This window comes from Lycium barbarum, chromosome 11 (assembly GCF_019175385.1).
Source record: "Lycium barbarum isolate Lr01 chromosome 11, ASM1917538v2, whole genome shotgun sequence".
NCBI lineage: Eukaryota > Viridiplantae > Streptophyta > Magnoliopsida > Solanales > Solanaceae > Lycium > Lycium barbarum.
In genome coordinates this window covers 44054007-44063129 of record NC_083347.1, presented here as the reverse complement: position 1 = coordinate 44063129, position 9123 = coordinate 44054007, and positions in this window count along the sequence as shown.

The following is a 9123-nucleotide window of genomic DNA, read 5'->3' as shown; positions in this document are numbered from 1 at the left end:
GAAAAAAAGAATACTTACAGGACGATGAATAGTTACGGCCCGGCAAGTCAAGACTACGATAATGGAGGCAGGACGAGAGCGAGATACTAGTAAATTTTTTATCACATACATGAGGGCAAAGAAGTGAAAGAAGTTGACTGAAGGCAATAAAGGAGTTAAGGAAGAATGAGAAGAGGCTGACCCAATTTATAGTTTAAGTACATGGTAATCAGACCCTAGAGGAAGAATAACCATTCTAACAAAAATTTCGCCTCCAGGTTGGTATCGAGTTTACAAACTGCAACATTCGAGGACGAATGTTTCTAAGGGGGGAAGGATGTTACACCCCGAAAAATTTCGCGCTACAAGATCGTAGACGGCGTGGTACGAGCTCAGAAAAGAGTAAAGTCATACAAGGATTAGGTATGAAGATTAGGTGATCTAAGTCTAAGAATATATACATATATGACATTTGGGGACCATAAGGTGTGAATTGGTTCATATGTTACTTGACGAAAAGCCTTCGTTACAGTATGCTAAGTGGGGCCCACACCCCGTGAGTTTTATAAAGGACATGTGAAGAGACATATGATTAGTATATGGGAAGTTAAGCAAGTCCTAATAAGGACCCTTAAGCCAAATATGGGCATAAGCCCTCCAAAAGGACGATTTAAGGACACATTTTCGGATGATATAACTTTGAGGGGCCAAAACGCCCTTATAAGTTTGGAATTTGGAAAAACGCCAAGAATGAAAGTTTTATATAATTGAATTAGCTTTCCAACCATAGGTCGTGGGCCCTCACACGATATCGGGATCAAAAGTTATGACCTTTTTACTGAACGAATGTGCAGTCAGAAAAATTAGGCCTGCGCGAACGCGCCCAAAGGGGGCGCGATCGCGCTGAAGGATTTTTATATCGGTCCAGGCAGAACCTGGACCGTTATAAAAAGGGGGTTATCCCCCATTTTTCAGCCAAAGACACCCAAAAACATCCCAAATTCTCTGGAAAATTCCCCAACCTTCCCACACCCACTTTTAAGCCAAAACCAGGTATAATTTTCAAATTCCGATTCGGATAGCGTATAGTTATTGTTGCAGAATCATATAGCGGCGTGTTGTGGCCTAAACCTAGGGTGGAAAAGTGAGGATACAACAATATTAACGGGAGGAAGGTATGAATCTCTTCCTATTTATGTTAATACCGGCTGATTTATGAAGATAGAGTGGTTTAATGATTGTATAGCGAGTTAATTAGTTATGGAAGTTGAAAAACAGCGTGTGGGCTGTTTTATGGAAGACTTTGATATGGGAAATGATATTATTGATGTTGGTATTGTTATTGTTGTTGTTGGTTGTTGAACTAAGAACTCGGGCTAGGCACATAAACATGGGAGATGTTGCCCGACTTTCGACAGAATATAAAATAGTTTAAATTGAAACTTGGGATAAATGTGTGATAAGGAGATTAAAATTAGTGTGAATCCTCTCGAATGTAGATTTACGAGCCCGGGCGGATAAACGTAGCCAATAGAAGGTCGAGCAGGTATGTTAAGGCTCGTCCCTTTCTTTCAAAGGCATGATTCCTATGATTATAATTCCATAAATGTTTTTATAGCCTCCTTATTTCCAAAAGTTAGATGTTTATGATTCCAAGGCATGATTTCTTTTCCTGATGACCCGTAAATGTTTTCCAAAGTGTCCGTATTTTTCCAAAACAGAGGTTTATGATCTTGTAAACTCTTATGACAACAATGATGGACATATTTTTATCATGATGACAATGTTTCCAAAGACGAGAATATTTTCTATGATGACTATGATGAGAACGATTTCATGTTTAAAGGTTCCAAGTTATGATTTTATGACGATATGGGATTATTGAGCTATCTTTTGACTTCCTTAATTTTATTCATTGTTGTTAGCTCACCTTATAATAATTGTTCCTTCAAGGTGAGACAAAGCCATGATGATTATTCCATAATATAATCGGAGGTTACCGACCTTACGTCACTCCGATAGAGACATAACTTTCCTTAGGCTCTCCTGCATGCTGCTTATATGATATATGTATATGTAAATGGGGAATATGGGAAAAAGGGCCAGAGCGTTATAGACGCGTAACCACCTGATCAATTGGTATAATATGATATCATCCCAGACGCGGGATGCCCGGACGCGAGACATATGTGGTTACATGAATCGGAGCCGACGTTCCACGGCGAAATGATATGTTCTATTTTCTGTATATATGAACAAGAAATGTTTTTCAAAGAAAGCTAAGCATGCATGGCATCCGCCCTAAGAGACACTCATATGTACAAGTTACCCTTTTATCTTACGATATGCTCTATATTTCCATTATGTTATTATTCATGCTTTGTATCCCTCATATGTTACTATTCATGTCTTACATACTCGGTACATTACTCGTACTGATGTCCCTTCTTGTGGACGCTGCATTCATGCCCGCAGGATCCGATATCCAGCCAGACAATCCATATCAGTAGGACCTCCCCTCAGCGGCAGGCATTACGCTCCATTGATCTGGAGCTGTAGTCCTTCGGTATACTATTCTGTTGTGTACACATATGGGTATGGCAGGGCCTTGTCCTGTCTTTTCTACAGTCTGTTTTCCATAGAGGTCTGTAGACAGTGATATGTAGCCATGATGTTATGCAGCCCCGTCGGCGTTTATTTTGTTGTGTAGTTTATATGTAGCGGCCAAATCGGCTTGCGCTGTTACTCTCAATGTTTATATTTATATGTATACATTGGCCGTAAGTTCCCAGCATGGTGTCTTTTATGTTGATTGTTCGGGAGACAGTACAACTCAGTTACAGATTATGTATGGGCCCAGAATAGTCAGTGAGCAGTAAATGCAAGCATAGGAGTGCTTGGCCAGTAATGGTCGGGCACTTGTTACGGCCCAACGGTTTGGGCCGTGACACTTTCATTAATACCTGCCTATTCGGCAGGGAACTGATAAACAGAGCTAACACCAAAATTTGAGCTAGTGTCTTCTTCAAGTGTTCCACAATAGAATATTCTTTCGGCTGCATTCGGCGCCAAAAGTCATCTGCTTCGCCCTCAGTTTTTGCTCTTTTCTGAATTATTTTTCTCCTTTGTGCATTCTGCGCCAATTTTTCTGGGGAATAACATCTCAACAACTAGGTCATTCTCTGTGCAACAGCCGCTTGGTACACAAATTCCTTTCTTGGTACCGATATTGTCTGTTGGGACCTGGGCTACCACTGGCACTGGAATTAGTACTTTGGAACTTAGGCGCTCTTAGAGCGTGAGTGAAGCCACTGTTTGCTCTATTTCTTTGACAGAGATGGGGACCAAGGCTCTACACGCCACCCAATCTTCTTCTTTCTCAATCATGTTGATAATATTATTCCCATGATTTGGTAACGGGTTTATGTTCACATTGGGTGCTGCCGTCTGAAGTGTGATCTCTCTTTTATCAATAAGATCTTGAATTTTGTGCTTCAGGTTAATGCAATCATCGGTGCTATGAACACTACCTCCTGAGTGGTAAGCACAAGTCTGATTAGCTCTGTAAAAATGACTCCCTGGTTGAGCAGGCTTCGGAGGAATGGTTTGGATAAAGCCCGCGGCGTGCAGCCTCTGGAAGAGTTGGGTCCGCAACTCTTCCAGCAGAGTAAACACTCGGGTTGGATTCCTTTCGAAAGTCGGACGTGGCAAGTGATAGGTCAGAGGTGGTGGTTGGTTTTGGTAATTTGGTGGTAGGTTATTTTGGTAGTTCTGTGATGGGTTGTTTTATGGTGGACGATAGGCATGAGCCATTGTTTAAAAATTCTGTGGTGGTGGTTGATAAGTAGGAGTGGGCACTTGGACATTTGATTGTGGAGTTGAATATGTTGGCGCGGGGGCCGAGAAGTTGGTCTGCACGTAGAAGATAGGCATAGAACTGTATGGTGAAGTCGGATATTTGGTGGGAGGTAGAGTTTGATAAATTTCGAGAGGAAACGGAGGTCCTTCTCGTCTCTTGGGATTTGGACTGGGTGTGTGGGATATAATTGCCATGTCCTCCTTCTTCTTGCGATATGGTCCGATAGTGTTTTGGCCCGTAGCCTTGTTGATCACGCTGATGATCTTTCCTGATTTGAGGCCATCTTCTATAGTCTTTCCCATTTTAACTAATTATGAGAATGGCCTCCCGACCATAGAGAGCGTGCGGTCACAGAAATTCGGCTTTTGAGACCGGATGAATATAGGGACTAGCTACTCCTCACTTATTAGTGGTTGGACACGGGCAGCCTCGGCCCTCCAATGGCTAACAAACTCACGGTAGTTTTCTGACAACTTCTGTTTTACCTTCTCTAGATAGTATCTGTCTGGCACATTCTCAACATTAAATTGAAATCTTTCCATAAAGGCCTCGACGATGTCTTCCCATGTGAACCATTCAGCAGCCTCTCCAATTAAACTTCGGCTGAATAGTCTCGTGATTAGAGCTTGGTTTCTCTTGACTCCGACCAGTTGGTCGCAGTAAGAACGAAGATGGGCTTTTGGATTCCCTATCCCGTTAAACATCTCAAATTTCGGTATCTTGAATCCTTCTAGCAGGTCCAAGTCTGGGTGCATGCACAGGTCGTCATAACTTAGACCCGTAGACTTTCTTACAACTCTGTTGGATTTTTCCAGTAATTCTTTCATTTTGCGCTCGATGTCCTTGTCACACTTATCCTGTTCAGCTCTCCAAGCCTTCTCCATTTCCTCGTAATGGTGTAACTAGCGGTGATCCGGACAGAACTCATTTGGAGAGGTGGGAGCATGGAAGGATACAGTCTGGTAAGTGGCACGATTTTAAGGGATAGGAGCTGTTTGTATGGTGGGAAAAGTAACAGTGCTTGGGCGAATAATTGGATTAATGTAAGTTGGCTGAGCAGCCTGGTAAGAGGGAACCGAATGAGTGGTTCCCAGCATTTGAGCAACTTTAGCGGGTGGTGTAGTACGGTAAGAAGTACCAGCATAATGAACTTCAGAGGGATTTTGTGGAGGCGAGATACTTCCGGATGGATAGGCCAGGAAATGGTCAGACATTGGGGAACTGAGCTAGGGGAAGGGAAGATGAGGCCTCCTTGCTTCCGCAGCAGTGTCTTTGGCAGTATTAGCCATCTCGGCTTTGGCGACCCTATCTTGTAGGTCAGTGATAGTGCTGAGCAATATTGAAATTACGTCATCATGGGGTGGTATCTCTTTGGGGTCTGGGGTATCCTATTCGCGAATCGTGAGCTCACTTTGATTACGTTCGTTTTTTAGTGTACCAGCCATTTTTGCTTTCCCTTTATCGACTTCTGACAGAGATGCTAGTGTGGCTTTAGACCTCGTGAAGTATGCCAGTTTGTGTAGCTATACTAATCGGCCTCTTTCTTTTCGAGAAAAATAACTCAAACGCGGACGAAGTTAGTCATCGGTCACAAAATAAAGCAAGATATCACATGTAAAGCACATAAGAGCACATATATTCATGCATTTTTGGCCTGAACACTTGATTGATCCTTTGCTCTAAAGGTTCGGGCATTACGGGATTTTAGTTTTAGTAGATCCTGGTTTGATGGTTTTCGTGGATGACCTACTTTGACCAAACTCAATTTTCCATCCTAGAAAAATATGGGGGGACTAATATTTTATGTAATATAGTTACCGAGTCTTACGTAGATGGCCTATATATCCCTTCGTGGGAAATCAGGCCCTTCCGTAGTTCAGTTTACATAAGAGGATATTTTTTTTATATATCCTTAGACTATCTTATCTGAAAGATTCCCAGACCAGAACCGATGAGGGATTCCCACGTATCCCTCCTTAGGGACATCAGGTCGGCGTGGTTTGTTATATATTTAGGGAAGGGGAAATTACATTTCAAAAAAGGGGACACCTATTTTCTACCCAAAAATATCTCCCGGCGAGTCGTTGTCCCTATAAACCTGCTCTCCCTTTGCCTCTTTCCTCTTCAAAGTTGTGGGGGAAGCACGACCGGGACTTCTCCAGTCTAGATCAGAAGTTCAAGTTCAAACTTGAATGTTTTGCACTCTTCATTGTTGTGTCCCAAAGCTCCTGTACGGAACACACATATTTTCCCTCGGTTTGGGCCCACCAGGAGGGGTTCATGGATGGGCTCGAGTGGGCTGACCTTTCCTATGGTTGCCAGTGTTGCGAAGATAAGAGCATAAGACTCTTCAAACACCGTGAAGTCATAGCGCCAAATATGGGTATCGATGGTGACTCCTTCCCTTGGTATGATTGGGTCATAGACCAACAAGGTGCGTGGCCCCCACATATTCCTGATAGTTTTGTCATCTATCAGCCTAACAATTCTTCTCCATAAGCTTAAACACTCATTCTTTGTGTGGCCAGACTGGTTCCGGTGGAATTGGCATATTTTGTAAGCGTACACTAGTTAGGGGACTAGGAGCCTGTCACGGCTTGTGCACGGGATTCCGTTAGTTTTCATCTTATCAAACATATCCTTATAGGTGACTGGTCAAGGAGCAACTCTGAAAGGGCAAGAGTGGGCCCTAGACATGCTTTCTAGTAAGGAGATCACCAAACATACAATCAACTAACCAAAGTCTAACTTAAGTAAACCGTAACCTACCTCAAAGTAGATATGGAACACGCAGGTTACTCTGCTACATCCTTTCCTTTCCTCAAAGCCTCAATACGTTCACGGTCTAAAAATAGAAGGCTCAATGAGTCACATTGCTCAATTTACAAACACCAAAGTAAAAATACTCTTCCCTTTCCCCATTCTAAGGGTGGATGATTTTCTAGGTGATAAACAATTTATCAAGGCCCCTAGTATTCATTTACCATCAATTTATACAACATTCTATCAAATATTTCCATTAAAAACAGTTTTCTATGGCAAAGACACCATTTTTATAGAACCTAGGTCTCAAATCACTTAGTTTATGATTCTAAATGTTCAATTTATGACAAATAGAAACTCATCAATCCATTTAAATGATAAATAAGTGATAATAACCCCAACCCATCAAGTTTAGAAGGTTTATTGACATTCTAGGGTTTCTACTTCACTTTCACCATTAAAGACCCATGAAGATGATTACAAAAATGACGGGGAAGGGAATGATAGAATGAAAAGCAATGGAACTTACCTCTCAAGGTTATCTTTCCCTAGCTTGAAAATTCTCTCTAGGTGCTTGTTGGTAAGTGTGTTGGGGTTTTGTGAGAAGAGAAAATAAAACTGAGTATATAAAATTCGGGCTACTATTTTACGTCGACCCCTACAACGGTCGTCACGCCGCTGCAGCGGTACCACTATAGCGGTCAAGTGACCGCGTGTTGGGGTTTTGTGAGAAGAGAAAATAAAACTAAGTATATAAAATTCGGGCTACTGTTTTACGTCGACCTCTACAGCGGTCGTCACGCCGCTGCAGCGGTACCACTATAGCGGTCAAGTGACCGCTATAGTGACCCACCACAAAATCGTTGTGACCGCTATGGCGATCCATCTACCACTATAGCGGTACCGCCATAGCGGTACATTGTCCGCTATAGCTGCCACCAAGGAAAATGGATGGTCGCTGGCAGCGGTCCGAGTACGGCCACAACGGTACCCCCACAGCGGTACTCCTACCGCCACAGCGGCTCGTTTTGGGCAGTGAGCTCGATTTTGTCCAGTTTTTCCCCCTATCACCCCACATTTCATCCAAGGCCTAAAAAACACAACACAAAACATGCACACATACAAAAGGACGCCCCACGAATCCACCAGCGGCCTCGAAATTCCGCACGGAGTCCTAATTTCCCATAATGACCGGAAGGGTCGTTACACCAGATACAAATTAAAGTAAAAGTTAGAAAACTAGGGAGGAGTTACCTGAATCGGCGAAAAGCTGAGGGTATTTGTTACGCATATCGGACTCTGTCTCCCAAGTAGCTTCTTCCACTGGTCGATTCTTCCATTTAACTTTCACAGAAGCTATTTCATTAGACCTCAACTTCCGAACATCCCTGTCTATGATAGTAACGGGCTCTTCCTCATACGACAGATTTTCATCTAACAAAATCGAATCCCAACGGATGATATAGGAATCGTCGCTGTGGTACCTCTTCAACATCGACACATAGAACACCGGATGAACACCTGATAAACCCGGAGGTAAACCAACTTGTAAGCCACCTCTCCCACATGTTTGAGAATCTCAAACAGACCAATGTATCTCGGGATAAGCTTGTTCTTCTTCCTCAAACTCAAGATCTCGGACCTTGCGGTCCGCATACTCCTTCTGCCTATTTTGCGCTGCCAAAAGCTTGGCTTGAATCACCTTCACCTTCTCTAGGGACTCTCTCAGAAGTTCAGTGTTATATCCCATATTTTCATACATTGGGACGTTTTAAACTAAAAGTGACAAGTTAAAGACAATACTATTTTAAGATACGAAGTAGAGATTTTAACTTCCGGTTTCGTTTCAAGTCATAATTTAACTACAATTTCGTTTGGCATTGATATATTAATGGAAAAATTTGGGATTAAACTAACTATAAGTGGGATTGGGAACAAAAAAAATCTGCCCACATTTTTCTCCATGTGTAGCCGTGCACTATAGTGCCTTGGTCAAGGAATCTTGACCCAATTTAGTGTGATCCACATGTCCAAGGCATGGAGGGGACAAAGAGACAAAAAAATCTGTCCACTCCACATTTTCACAACTCATTACAACATTCCAAAGTGTAGAACACTTAGAGAGAGAAAGAGAGACTCACGGCTAGAGCTAGCCAAAAATGGTGAAGAAACATTGATCCAAAAATTTCAGTTTCTCAAGCAATTTAACTCCATTGAAGGTATATTAACGTGTAGCATCCATTCATATAGCAAGAACAAGTGTTAAAAAAAAATTCCAAGAGGTGAAAGTGAAGGCTAGCCGATTGAAGTGTAGTTACAAGGTAAGAGTTGATAATTTTTTTCATGTGTTGTATGACGATTTGAATGTATAGTTCATGCATGTTGTTGTTTGATTGTTGTTGTAGTTGAAGTAAAGAGTTAGCCGTGAGTGAGGTGAAGTCATGATTGATTTCATTTTGCATGTATTGTTGATGAATTGAATATGTATCAACATAGGCAAATGAACAAAGATTTGTAGAAGT